At 43.0% G+C, this 14,578-nt stretch overlaps 1 protein-coding gene across 5 annotated transcripts in view; it reads left to right on the plus strand.

The window, feature by feature from the left end:
• Positions 1-14,578, plus strand: part of CYRIA (CYFIP related Rac1 interactor A) — a 96,708-nt gene that overhangs the window by 54,908 nt on the left and 27,222 nt on the right. The window lies entirely within an intron of this gene.

Raw genomic sequence — 14,578 nt, forward strand, 5'->3', positions numbered from 1 at the left:
GTCGCCTACAATGCTCTGGGTTTTTTTTTTTTTTTTTTGGATAATGGGCCTCTGTGGACCCATAGGCCTCGTCATGCAAAGGGAGTGACCTGTGTTTGTCATAAGCGGGCTCTTGTATGATTAATAGGCACGCGAACGAGCCCGCAGCAGCCATTGAGCACCGGCTTCACCTCTGCGCCGAGCCGGTGTGGTCTGAGTCGCTTTCTTTCCTGGCTCCAAAGCAGCCGTGCTGAATTTATTGCTGAAAGGGAAATGACTTGTTTGCTTTGTGGTTGCAATTCTTTATATGCAAGACAGGAGGTGCAGAAAACGAACTTGCAACCGGAGGGTGCATACCAGATTCTACACCGGGTGATTTACCTGTATTATCTTATTTACCCAATGACGACCCTGCCAAGGAAATATGGTTTGCATTCTACAGAGGAGGAAAATTCAAATTCAGGAGAGTAAAGACTTGCCCAAGGTCTCCAGCCTGTGCTGTTTCCTTTTCCCTTTTGGTGTGGTCTGTGGTCCATGCACTTGGAAATACCTCCCTCATTCTGCCTGGCTGTCCATACACTGAAGTTGGAGATTTTAAAATAAATGAGGGGTTTCCATTCCTGGGCGTCACTGTGTGTATTGGACCTCCTGGAATTATGTGCAAAAATATGTGGGTCTGTCCAAGGGTGCATTTTCTAAGAAAGCTGGTCTTCATCTGATTCTGAGCCATTGATTAGGATCATAAAACAATAGAGTCAAGCACCCCAAAATATCTCTACTTTGTTTATTTTCTCCGACCTCTTCCTCTTCTCAGTGACTCTTCCTGTCTTCAGCTTGTTTGCAGTTGACAGTCTTACTGTCATTGCTCCACAGTGACTGCTGATCGAAACTTCCATTCCATTTCAGTGGACAGAAATGAGGAGACTGTGGGCTGGACCTGTGCTTGGAACTTGAGTGGGGAGGAGTGGGCACTGCAATGGGTAACATCCTGAAAGCGAAGAAGACATAGCCCTTGAAGGAATTCACAGCAAAGAAGGGGAGATTGTCAATTCAGCCTGGGGGTCAGGGAAGAGGTTTCTGGGAAGAAATGCTATTTAGGTTTTTTTTTCTCTCTTTTTTTCTTTTTTTTTAAATTGAAGTGCAGTCAGTTACAATGTGTCCGTTTCTGGTGTACAGCACAATGTCCCAGTCGTGCATTATATACATATATTCATTTTCATATTCTTTCTCATTAAAAATGATTATAAGATATTGAATATAGTTCCCTGTGTTATACAGAAGAAACTTTTTAAAATCTTTTTTTATATATAGTGGCTAACATTTGCAAATCTCAAACTCCCAAATTTATCCCTTCTCACCCCCTTTCATCAGTAACCATAAGACTGTTTACTATGTCTGTAAATCTGTAGATGAGTTCATTAGTGTCCTCTTTTTTCTTTTTTTTTTAGATTCCACATATGAGTGATATCATATGGCATTTTTCTTTTCCTTTCTGGCTTACTTCACTTAGAATGATGATCTCTAGGTCCAATCCATGTTGCTGCAAATGGCATTATTTTTTTTATGGCCGAGTAGTATTCCATTGTATAAATATACCACAACATCTTTATCCAGTTATCTATTGATGGACATTTAGTTTGTTTCCATGTCTTGGCTATTGTAAACAGTGTTGCTATGAACACTGGGGTGCATGTATCTTTTCAAATTAGAGTTCCCTCTAGATATATGCCCAGGAGTGGGATTGCTGGATCATACCAGATATTTGGATCAATGGAACAAAACAGAGAGCCCAGAAATAAACTCACATACCTATGGTCAATTAATCTTCAACAAAAGAGGCAAGAATATACAATGGAGAAAAGAGTCTCTTCTTTTGGTGGTGTTAGGAAAACTGGACAGCAGCATGTAAATCAGTGAAGTCAGAACACTCCCTCACACCATACACAAAAATAAACTCAAAATGGCTTAAAGACTTAAACGTAAGACAAGACATGATAAACCTCCTAGAAGAAAACATAGGCAAAACATTCTCTGACATACATCTTAGCAATGTTCTCCTAGGGCAGTCTACCCAGGCAAGAGAAATAAAAGCAAAAATTAACAAATGGGACTTAATTAAACTCATAAGCTTTTGCACAGCAAAGGAAACCATAAGCAAAACAAAATAACAACCTATGGAATGGGAGAGAATATTTGCAAATGATGCAACTGGCAAAGGTTTAATTACCAGAATATATAAACAGTTCATACAACTTAATAACAAAACAAAACAGAAAAAACAAACAAACAACCCAATGCAAAAATGGGCAGAAGACCTAAACAAGCAATTCTCCAATGAGGACATTTAAATGGCCAATAAGCACATTAAAAAATGCTCAGTACTGCTAATTATCAGAGAAATGCAAATCAAAACTACAGTGAGGTATCACCTCACACCAGTCAGAGTGGTCATCATTCAAAAGTCCACAAATGACAAAAGCTGAAAAGGCTGTGGAGAAAAGGGAACCCTCCTACACTGCTGGTGGGAATGTAGTTTGGTGCAGCCATCATGGAGGACAGTATGGAGAGTCCTCAAAAAACTAAAAATAGACTTACCCTGTGATCCAGGAAATGCTATGTGATTTGGGCCTTGAGAGACAGACAGGACATCCATAGGCAGAGGCAAGGGGGAGGAAGCAGCAGCAGGAGCAAAAAAGAAAAAAGAAAAAAACTGAGAAACAAGTCCAGAGCTGTCGGCCCTGTCCGTGTTCTGCTGCGACCCAAGTACAGAGAGTTCAGAGGAGCTGAAACTTGAAAGAGAGCTTCAGGTCAGGTTTTACTGCTTTGAATACCATGTAAAAAATTGCACCCATTTCAAGTTGACAGCCAGCGTGGGAAGCATTTACACTAAAACAAGCCTTCCTTCTACCCAGCTGACTCCACATCCCACTGGGAGGCAGCTCCCTCCACAAGGGCCCTGCCTCCTGGCCCTCAGCAAACCCCCACCTCACCCACCTTTACTGTCCCAGCTTACAGTGATGGTCATCACCGCTTGCTTGGGGGGGTCAAGCCGGGGTTTTTATTTTAAAACAGTACTTCAGTTTGCAATGACGAGTACTTTGAAACTGGAGATAAAAGCAGAGCCACTCCTGCCTCTGAAATTTCAGGGGAGGTTTCTCAGCCCTTTAGATGACCTTGATGCTTGAGATGTAATGGACCATGCCAGCCTCCCTCGGCTTCAAATTCTTCAAGATTTCAGTGTGTGAAATGGCTTTTGTGGGTCTTTTTGGTACTTCTGTAATTTTTTGATATCCAACACCCTCCCAAATAAATCTGGTCTGGGAAGTAGTACCTCTCGTGCTTTGACACGTCCATCCCAAAGCTTCCTTTGATACCCTTCGTGCACAGGTGGGTCCCAATTTAAGAAAACTCAGCATCTGAGAAAAACAGACTTTTACAAATCAAGTCAGTCTGTGGCACTGGGGCGGGTGAGATTCTCCAGGGGACTTTCACTTCTCAGAAGGACTCCTTCCACCAGCACGGTGCCTCCCTGTGCCTTGACCTGCGAGGTCCTATCTCACCACCTGACAGCGAACCAGGGAGGCAGAGGAACCACAAGCACCAGTGTGTGATGCAGCTGCTGGGGGAGTGAAAGCCAGGCAGAGTCGGGGCAAAGCCTTCTTCTTTCCTCTTCTTCTTCTTTTTTTATTTTAGGCTAATGAAAAAGGTTTGATTCACCAGCATTTATTCTACACGTGACATTTCCTATAACATGCTCAGAGTCTGGTGCATGACCCGAGGTGCTCGGGGTCTCTGGTGTTGGATTAGGGGGACGTGAGAGAGATCGAAAGACAGTGACCAGAGGCGATGAGGAGAGATTTCGGCCAGGAGAAAGGCTTAGAGAAGAGGTGGGGCCGAGGAAGGGGTGGAAAGTCCTGGATAAAGTTTGGTGAGAGTGGATTTAAGGGGTGCAGTAGATGCAGAAAGCTCAGGTGACACTCAGGTTTGGGGCTCATAATTTAATGATGCCTTTGAACAAGGAAGGAGGAGGACACTGGGGGAGGGCAGAACTTAAGGATATTAAGATACTCCCAAAATTGCTCTGCTGGCAGGAAATACCCTTAGATTTATGGACCTAGAGTTGCAGAGAGAGGTCCATTTGGGGGCTAGAGGTTGAGAAGTTATCCGCGTATGGATGAAAACCAGAGTCTAGAGGGTCTCACCTGGCAAGGTGAGAAAAGTTGTGAAGAAAGACCACTGGAGCCTGATATTTAAAGGTTAGAAATGGAGGAAGCGGAGATGAGGGGGCAGCCAGGAAGTCCTCCAGCATCTCAGGCGGAGGGCTCGACCCACAGTCCACACAGCAATGCTCCTCTGCAGCCCCGTGCGCGGAAGAAGATGGTCTGGCTCTTGTTGGTTTCAATACCAGAGAAGTGATTCTGGAAAAAGGAGATTTGTGATGTGAGAGAACTAAGTCTGTTCGATCTAAATCACTGACTGCCTGAATTCAGCCCAAAGTTCCGTGGCTTCTCGGCGTTCCCATGTTCTTGATTTCACAAGTGGAAGGGGACAAATTCACTAATGACTTCTCCACAGTGGGCCAGTCCCGAACTCAGCCCCAGGCGCATTATTTTATATTCACCAGTACTGGAAATTGGCGGGAGGTAGAGGACATGGACTTTGGTTCCCTAAAAATGAATCTAATTTTGCCCTCATTTCTTGGAGACTTTTTGCTGCTGTCATATTGATGTTTATGGGGAAATTAGCAATGATGAGATAATAGTCTATTTTGGAAAACTGAACTCGGTTTCTGAAAGGATGATTTGAAACCTGCACTTAATTGTTCGGCTCCATAATGGTCTCTCGGTTTTGGGGTGGGTTTTTTTTTTTTTTGAGAATTCCCATGGATTGCCTTCCAACTCGACTCTAGCAGCTTGTATCCCACCGGGAATGCCAAGCCCTTTTGAGGGACACCATGGTATTAATGATGGATGAGAATTCAAGGCATTTTCCCATTTGAGTGCCATTACTTGTAATGTTAAAACGTTTTGAAAACACATTTTAGCCATTAACTCATTTTTATTGTCAGATGAAAGTGCTTAATAGACTCACTCTACTTTAGTTTTCCTCCTTCATCTGGGAATGAAATCATCTGTTGGGTTCTTGGCAGCACTGTCGGCAGTGGAACAGACAACCTGACGACTTCATTGCAGAAGTGGCAGCTGGGGAAGGGAATTCCAGCCCCACCGGCTTATCTGACATCGCTAACCTGGTTTAGCAAATTCAGGCTCCTGGAATTTATAGGCTGAGCTACTTCATTCCACTGGTGCATCCCCCCCCAAAAAAAACACAGGTGCTTCTATCATTTAAGAAATGTACCTTTGCCTTAGTTGAGAAGTATTTTTTTTTAAAGCCACCGATTTTGTATCTGGTATATAATAGGTTGATGGTTAACTGATTTTGCTTATCATTCAAAACCATCAGGGAGTGTCAGTGGTGGGTCATGGGCTTCTGTGGTTACCAGGAGAAAATGTCTCTGAGCTGTGTGAATACCAGATGGATCAGGGTTGTATATACGCTCTCCTCCCGGACAGCTCCCTGGATGGTACAGCCAGAGGGGTCGCTTGCTCTGGGGGGCTGATGTGGGGAGCCTGCAAGTCTCTTCTAGAAGTCACTGGCTGCTGTCATGATTTCTCCAACTGGGAACCTTGTGGATCAGACTGAAAGGTAGTTTGTTTTAATAGCCTCCCTAAAATCGCATCCAGTCACCAGAAACATTCCTAAAGCCAGAACTGAGACTTCTTTTCCCCATACTGCTGGGGAAATCTCAGAGCCCCGTTGCAGTGAGGAGGTCAGACGTATGGTCAGACTAAGTAAGGCTTGTCACAAGATGCAGCTGGGGACACTGGGGACACCCAGTGTCACTGAGTGCTGGGGCTCAGCCCCCTAGGCAGGGCGAGTAACTGACCAGGTTAGCAACTCCTAGACTTTAGAATTTCTTAAGCCAGTAAAATTTCAAAATAAACTCTGGGGATTTTGGATGTGGTTATCCACTATCATTTTGTGAAAATAAATAAAAACCACTGTGGCATAAAGAGGCGTGCATAACTTGAGCGTCTTGCCAGGCTCACCCATGGCCTTGACTTCTCAGTTAGCCTTGGATGGATCGATGCTTTGGAACCACCGGACAGAGCAATGTTAAGGATTTCTTTGCCAGTGCTGTGTCCCAGGCCCCGTGCTGAGGGCTGGGAGTACAACGAGGTGCAAAAACAGCCCTGCCCAAGAAGACCTTACATTCAGAGATAAGGGGAAAGTGTGTAATTACGGTCCACACTGATAGATCCCGGGATGCGGTGAACACAGCTCGTTGGGTGAGCAGAGGGAAGCAGCGCTCACCCAAGGGAGCGGGTTTCATTTTATTCCAAGCGGCATTGGAGAGGAGGGAAGACTTTGGGAGTTCCGTCTGAAGTCCCTGCTTCTCAAACTCCTATTTGACAGGGAATTCTGGGGAGGGAGCTGTGCTTAGAAGTCAGGTGGAATTGGATTCCTGACCCAGCTCTGCCACTTGCAGGCTTGAGAAACTTTTTAAATCTCTAAGATTCTTTCTTTCTTTATCTCTCCAATTGCGATAACAACACTTCCTACCTCATATGGTGACTGTGGAAATTAAAATAGGGTAAGACTTGGAAAGCCCTCATCACCATGGCCTGCAGATCATTAAACAATGTTAGCTGTCATTATAATTGCAAACAGAAGGAGTGGCAGGGGCAGGGACCCTGAGGCAGTAAAGAGGAGGCTGCTTTAGAGAAGTGCAGGGTATGGCTAAAGTGTGGGGCCAGGGGCGCGAGAGACAGAGAGACCCAAGGAGATGGGCAGAGGCCAGAGGCTAGATTTTCTGCCCAGTGCCCACACTGGGATCTGTTATATCCTGTGGGCCCTGTGGAGCCACAGAAGCATATTAAGCAAGGAAGTAACATGATGAGACTTGTGTTTAGAAAGCCAGACATGAATGGGAGGGAGACGAGACTGGAGTCCAGAGGGGTGGTCTGGAGGCTCTTTGCAGGATGCAGGCAAGCTCTGCTGAGGGTCTGAATTAGGATCAGCAAGGTAGGGAAGGAGGGAAGTGGGCACGATGTCATGGGCCACCAGTGGGGGTGTCCTTGTTAAGTAGCTGTTCAGCATGTTCTGGTGAGACCCTGCCAACAAGGAGCAGAGACCGTCCTGTGACAGCAGTAACGCTGCACCTTCTATTTTTATGTTTTAAAAAAGGAATCCGATGTCCCATTTACTTTTCCTGTTAGTGGACAGAGCAAGATATTGAGAGCCAGGACACCTCCCTTCTGGTCCCTAAGGTACTGTGGGTCCTTGGAAAACGCATTTTTTTTTTCCTTTTTTTTTTTTGTAAAATAAGAGCTTTAAAAAGATGCCCCCAGTTCTAATGGAGAATGTGTTCTCATGATATTTAGTCTGGAGGACTTTGGAAAAGACACCTACTCGACCTGACCCACAAGATCTGATCCATAAAATGGGTCCAATAGCACCTTCCTCACCTGTGACCCACGTTTTCGTTGAGGATAAATGAGCCTAGCACATCTCTGACAAAGATGCGACGTTGTATAAATATGGGTCACTGTTGTCTTTATAACTGGTCTGGGGCATTTGTGCTCTCTTGTTGCAGAAGAATATTAGTCTCCATCAGGACTTTGTAATCCTCGAAATATTGCATTATCGGTAAAAAAAAACCTAAGTCTTTGATTTCTTAACATCTTGGTACCAGGGATTCTAAAACTTACAGATGCTTGAAGATTTTGGCTCATTCAAAGTGCTAACCTACGCCATCTCTTCTGGTAGGGGCGGTGAGTATTTGTCATCTTAAACCTTAAGAAGACTATTAGCCGATAAAATCATGTAGGGCTGCTGTTCTGTTTCTCTCACCTTCTATTTATTAGTGATTAAAGATGGTGTTGGCTTAGGAATTCTCCTTTTCAGTAGTTATAGATGCAAAAGAAATCGTGTAAGTGCTTGTTCTCTAATCATGAGAATTAGGCCCTGAAATCCTGCTGTTCCTGGGCAAAGGTCAGCATTCACAGTGCCTGCACCCTGAGTCCTTTGCTGTGTCTCACTTATCATAAATACATACATTTCCTCCCCAGTGATGACCACATTTTTTTAAAACCATCCCTGCTTGATTTTACTTGATTTTACACTGTGGGAATACAGGTAATCCTGTTATTTAAGTTTTTTTCTTCCAAACAAAAACAGTTCTAAACAGGGGAAAAATACATGTGTGTGTGTGTGTGTGCGCGTGCACGTGTGCCTGTGCACAGGCTTTGATTTTCTTCTTTTTTGGAACTGAAATGTTAGCCGAAAACAATTTCTTTTTTTTTTCTAGAGAATCATCGTTTTCGACTGAGCAGCCTTAGAGCCAACTCTCATGGAAGTGGTTCTGAGCTCAAGGCCAAGAAAGTAGTCATAGAAAATACCATGAATGCATCCCTAATTGTCACCCCTGGGAGAGGAGAGCATCCCATGGCGGGGGCATGCAGGCAGTCTTAAAATGTTATTAGCACTCTTGCAGTGACTAGAGAAATGCCCCACCTTCTAGACAGTTTGGGACAAAATGTGAAAGGAAGGACCTGCTTCAAAGCTATATTTTTGTAAATGAACCTTGAGGAATAAGCCTCAGTTTTGGGAAGAATTAAGGGGTCACCCAGCTTGCGTCTGCTGAGCCCTTCTCACTCCCGAACCCCCAGCTGGAGGCCTCCTCTTGGCCGATCCAGATTCCCCCAGTCCTTCTTGCCTGGGTAGCAGCTCACGTCTTACATGAAGCTAACTTTTCCGGAGACTCCACCCACCTGGTCTTGTCTCTTTTCTGAATTCCTAAAGAAATTTGTCTTTGCCTGTGCATGACAGAGCAGTACTAGCACAGAGCAGGCACTTTGGAATCTAACCGAAACTACAGACTCGCTCCCCAGAAAAAGGAACATATATATACAATACTATACTATTCTGTCTGCACTTTCTGCAGGTCACGGACTCGCGAAGTCCCCAAACAGGGACCTCGTAGAAGTCTGGAACCCCAGGTCTCCTCCTCTGCAGAAAAGAGCATGGACTTTGGGTTCCCAGACTCTCAAGCTCAAATGTGACTCGACTTTTTATTCTCTTGTCGTCTTCAGAAAGATCCGTCTGAGCCTCTTTTTCTTCCAGTAAATGGAGATAATTACAGCTACCTGAAGGGCTGCTGTAAGGTTTGCGTGAACTTAAGTGTGTGAAAGCCAGGCACGCAGTGGGCACTCAGTGAAAGGTGAATGTTCTCGTCCCTCTCATCTATAATCATCATCGTCGTAGTCATCATCACTCAGAGTGGCACTTAATGTATATCAAGTATGTGCCACTACTTCCACATTCAGTTCACATTTTAGAGCACTTACCACTCGTCAGAAGCCTGTTAGGTGCTTCCAGGTTGATTACATTCTTAAATTAAACCTGTGTTGTCTCCCTGCACGGAATGTGTATCTCCTGAGCTGCGGCTGTGGCTTCTGTCATTGCATACCCCACCCCCACGTGCCTCCCGGTATTCAGGGTGTCACCCAGTGATTGACTCATTCTCTCAGGGCACTTATTAAAGATGATGTTTGTATTAGAAAACCAAAGAGGGAAGAAAAAACTTCCCACCAAACTGTTATCAGATTCTCTTTTCTTGGAAGAGGAGTTTGATTGTTCCTTTTGTTTAGGTAGATGACTGTCACCACGAGAGTCAGTGTTGAGGAAGGTAAACCAGGTCTCCTGGGACCAGAGTGGACCATGATCTTGAACCCCTCTGTTTTTATTTTTTATTTTTTTTTATTTTGGAGGAAGGTAATTAGGTTTGTTTGTTTGTTTGTTTGTTTATTTTAATGGAGGTACTGGGGATTGAACCCAGGACTTCGTGCATGCTACATACCCGCCCTACCTCTGAACTACACCCTCCCTCCTCGAGCCTCTCTTGATTGCTGGAAAATCTATATGTTACCCCTTTGTCCTTTGACATTTCTTCCTTTTCCAATTACACATATTTCATGAGCCCTTTTGGCAGGACTTTCTTCCTTAGATATCTGTGTTTTCCTTAGATTTTATGCTATGTTCATGAAATGGGGTAAACACGGACACAATCATTTGGTTAAAATTTTCAGTTTTTGGTGATTTTTTTTGAGAATTTACTAAAAGAATGACCTCCCTAATGCTATTTTCAAAAGCATTTATTTATGCTTGAGATTTTTGTGTTGAAAAATGAGAATTAACTTACATAGAGTTATCTGAAGATCCCAGCATCTAATTACCACAAACTTACATAAATATTGTTCGTTTGAAAATTTAGCTTTGCTTCATAAGGATTTATAGTTTTAAGCAGCTTCCATATTTAACTTTAATAAATTAAAATTTTCTAAGTCCTAAAAAATATATCTTTTTCCTAGGTATATTTTGAAGATAAAAATAAGAAAATGTGTTTATAATACAGCGTTTGACGTGTAGGAGAATTTCCTGTGGTGCTCACCATTAATACCTTTGAATATTTACCTGATTATGGCTTCATGTTAAAGCAGTTTGCATGAAGAATCATGGATCTTGGGAGACCAAACTTGAAAGATAAAGAAAAGTGCAACTTATATGATTCTGGGGATGTTATAATTCTTTGATTCCCTGAATATCTTAAACCATAAAATGAGTTGTCATGCTGAATAATTATAGCTAATATTTGCACAGCATCTTACAGTATTCTACACAGTGCTTTTATACTCATTTCAATAGTCCTTGGAAGAATCTCATGCAGAAGAGATGATTATATTATTGTTGTTGCAGGTGAGGAACACAGACTCGTAGCTAAAATGACTTGCTCCAGAATAATGGGGGGGCGGGCGAGACAGTGTTTCACATTTGTTTGGGTCTCATCACTCACCACTTACACCCTGTATCTTTTGAGAGCATCAGTAGGCCACGTTGTTATTTTGGCCTGCTCTCTGCTACAAATCCTCAAGACTGTGTCTCCATCTTTATCAGTAAGTCCCAGCCAACAAAGCCGTGGGGAAACAGGCCCAGCAAACAGCTGAAGCCATCACGCCACGGGCCCAGGTGCCCACACTCCTTCACTTTGGTAGAGAAGGGGCAGCTCTGGAGAACCAGTCATGGAGGGAGACTGGTGCCTTGAAGAGCAGAAGGCCACCCGGAGTGGCCACAGATGAAGAGAAGACCACCTTGCGATGCCAGTCTCCGGGGAACGTCTCGGGAAAGAGCCAGAGTGTATTTGCAGGGCCTGTCACTTCCTGAGTCCTTACCTAACTGGCGCATCCTTCCCTCTCTCTTCATCTTGGAGACAAAATCTTATGCCCTTCCCTTGCTCGCCCCTACAAGACCTTCCCCTGGGGAGCGAGTTCAGATCCTGCAACACTTACGTGCCCTCCATAGCTGTGTCATGTCCTGGGGAGGCTTCACTTTAAGACGATCTTGGGAGATGTCAAGGGGAACATTGTGTGTGTGTGTGTGTGTGTGTGTGTGTGTGTGTTTGTGTGTGTGTGTGACAATAAGCCTAAACTTTCTAATACAGACAACCTACTAGTTTAAAATAATAAACATGCTTTATAAATTATTGCTTGAGCTATTTTATGCCTGGAATCCCTCTTATCGTCCTTTGTGATTATATTTCTAGTATTTTAGTACTTTTGCATCTATAATTTTTGCTGTAATTCTTCAAATTGGTGCTCCTTCCTCTCCTGTATTATTGGGGAGACCTTTCATATCCTTTGAGCTTACATAAGCAGCATCTTTAACTGTAGAAACTGGCAAGAATCATCATTGTTTTAAGGAACGCAGGTCTAGATCCTCCCAAAGGGCTCAGAGCACTTGCTGGATTGCCGTATTCTCTCTGATATAAGCCCCCGCCCCATAGGAGAGAGCAGCAGGTAGCTGGCAAGTTCCCTGAGATTGACCCAGTAGCAGGTCACATTAGAAGTGTAGCCATGGAGTCACTGAAAAGAACGTGGAAACCAGAGTTCCCAGCTTCCCTAAATACAGCTCTGGACTCCCAACCGGTTTCCTCTTCCACCCATTGGCTGTGAAACCACTGCTGTGCTCACGGAAGCTCTGAGACTTGCACATCTGCAGATATGTGTCAGCCTACTCTTAGCTGGAGGACATTCCTCTTTGTCTCAACTCTCTCTTAGCCATGATCACTTTTTCCTTTAAAAATAAAATAAAATAAAAGTTGTACTTCTGTAGGATAACCTGTGTGTTTTTAATTTTCTGAACACCAAATCTTGAAAGAGATTTTTTTTCCTTTGCTTTGACTGTCAGAAGCTTAGATCCAAATCGATGTCATCTCCAGCAAATGTGAAAATCTTGTGGCCTGGATGACACATAATTCATGTAGTACTTGCCTCTCTGCCTTTATTTTACTATTCTACTTTTATTTTCCTGTTCCCCCCAGTTTCATTATGTAAGCATTTGCTTTCTTTAATAGTGTATAATGGATTATCTTAATTTTTTTTTATTGAACAAGATAAAGTATTTTTTAAAAATCCTCATTAATTAACGAAGCCATCTCACTAGTAACGTGGTTTCCAGAAATGTATTTGGCATGCACGTAAGAGCTGTTTGAAAAGATTGGAGAGTCTCTGTCATGAGGAATATGGCTAGTGGTTGGCGGTGCAGTGAAACTTCCGTGGGTGGGGGGTCTTCCCAAGTGGAGCCCTAGATCCAATTAAAAACAAGCATGGCCTCTATCCAGTGACCATTTGTGTGATGCTAACCCACTTTGCAGTCCTTAAACCAGAATATACTTCTGTGAATTCTTGTCCACCTTGGAGGGGAGCAGTAAGCATTATATATGTATGTATTTATGTATGTATTCATTTATTTGCCGTGAAGAAGATGAACTATTTCTGTCCTTATTTGAGGAGCTTGTATTGAAATGCATTTTCTAGGTTCCATAAGACTGGGCTTAACCCCTAATACTGCATAAGGCCCCATAATCATTGTTGTTCCAGATAGTTCCTGTTTGGGATGTGAACCATCGGAATACACCTAGAATAGTTCCAGTGAATTGCCCTTGGTTGTTGTTAGAATCGTGTTTCAAAATATTTGACCACGTCAGCTAGCCAGCTTAAGTAACCTTTTGAACAGCAAGAACTCTGCAGCCAGCTAATATTTGGACGTCTTTCCACGTGTTTGTGTCAGTCTGTTACTAATTTTAAAGGCTTAATGTATTTCCCACCCAGGTACTCTGACAATAAAATCATACACAAGACAGACTTTTAGGAGGAAGCTAAATCCATTCAGCTCTCTTGTGACACGTTAATAGCACAAAACTAGGGAAATTAAGAATATTTAGCTTCCATTAAGGCATTTTATGTGAAAGTCAGGGCTGCTGCTGAACAGCAGAATCATCTTCCTGCAGGAAGTGCCTCCGGGTCTGAGTTGGAATTGTTCATTAAATTGGAAACAGATTGTTTCCTGCAGACCCAGGAGGGTTTGTGATTGTTGCCCGGTGGCAGGGATGGACTATACCAGTTCTGAATTTTAACTTGTCAGAACCCATCACATACAGGGCTTCGCTCAAAAATATCTTAAAAGGAAACGTGCATAAAGGCAAAAGGGGAAGGAAAGAATGACAGAAAGAATAAGGAAGATTCTTTTGAAAGAGAGAAGCATGGTATTTACCTCTTGGTGTGTGTGTGTACATACATGTGCATGCATGTGCAAATATTCATATACTTCAAGGTGGGTGAAGTCTGAGAAGTATCTATTCCATCCTCTTCCCAACTCATTTTTTCAGTATTTTTAAGGGATTTAGAGAAATGCCTTCTTAAGAGCACAGCACCCAGCATCAAACTGCAGCTCCATAAATATGTATGGAATGAATGAATGGTCAAGTGGCCTTCTGAAGAAGATGCTTTAATGTCTAGAGCAGAGGGCAGTAGAAATTTTGGTATTTACTTAAATAATAACTACATTTTCCCTATTCTTTTGTTTTTTAGATTGAGATGCAGATATGTAGCAAATTTGTATTTCTCTGTAGATTTGATTTACCCTTGCAAATGCTCCAGGCTTAAATTTCATTCAGAATAACTTTCTGGATGTTATACCTTTTCATTTTTACAGTTCACGAAGTACCTAATGTCATTACCGTTGAAATGTCAAATTGCAGGAGCCTGGGGGTTACTCCTCTGAGAAACACAACCTCCTATATGGGCTAAGAGGGGTTCCTGTGTTTTCTAAACTCTTTTCCTCAGAAACTATAAGAAACTTACCTTTCTGGACAAATATTTTAATAATGACCTCTCTGTTCTGCTTGTCTATTGACATGGTATGTTCCCACATCAATGGAACAGAAACAAACAAAGCTGAAATATTAACTGTAAGGATTCAGGGGATTCGTGAAGGGGAAAAGGAAACATTTTGTAGAATGTACCTAAACTCTGCCTCCTGTAACTAACATACCTGATTCTTTGAGTAAAAAATAGTTGCTGAGTTATCACTTGTCACCCGGTATAAAGATGCTTTCTCTTGGGTCTTCAGATGTGGCTGTAGGGGTCCAGTGGTGTTTATGCAAGTTAGTCAGTTATGTCCAGTCCTTTAAGAAGTCTGT

This window comes from Camelus dromedarius, chromosome 15, assembly GCF_036321535.1.
Source record: "Camelus dromedarius isolate mCamDro1 chromosome 15, mCamDro1.pat, whole genome shotgun sequence".
NCBI lineage: Eukaryota > Metazoa > Chordata > Mammalia > Artiodactyla > Camelidae > Camelus > Camelus dromedarius.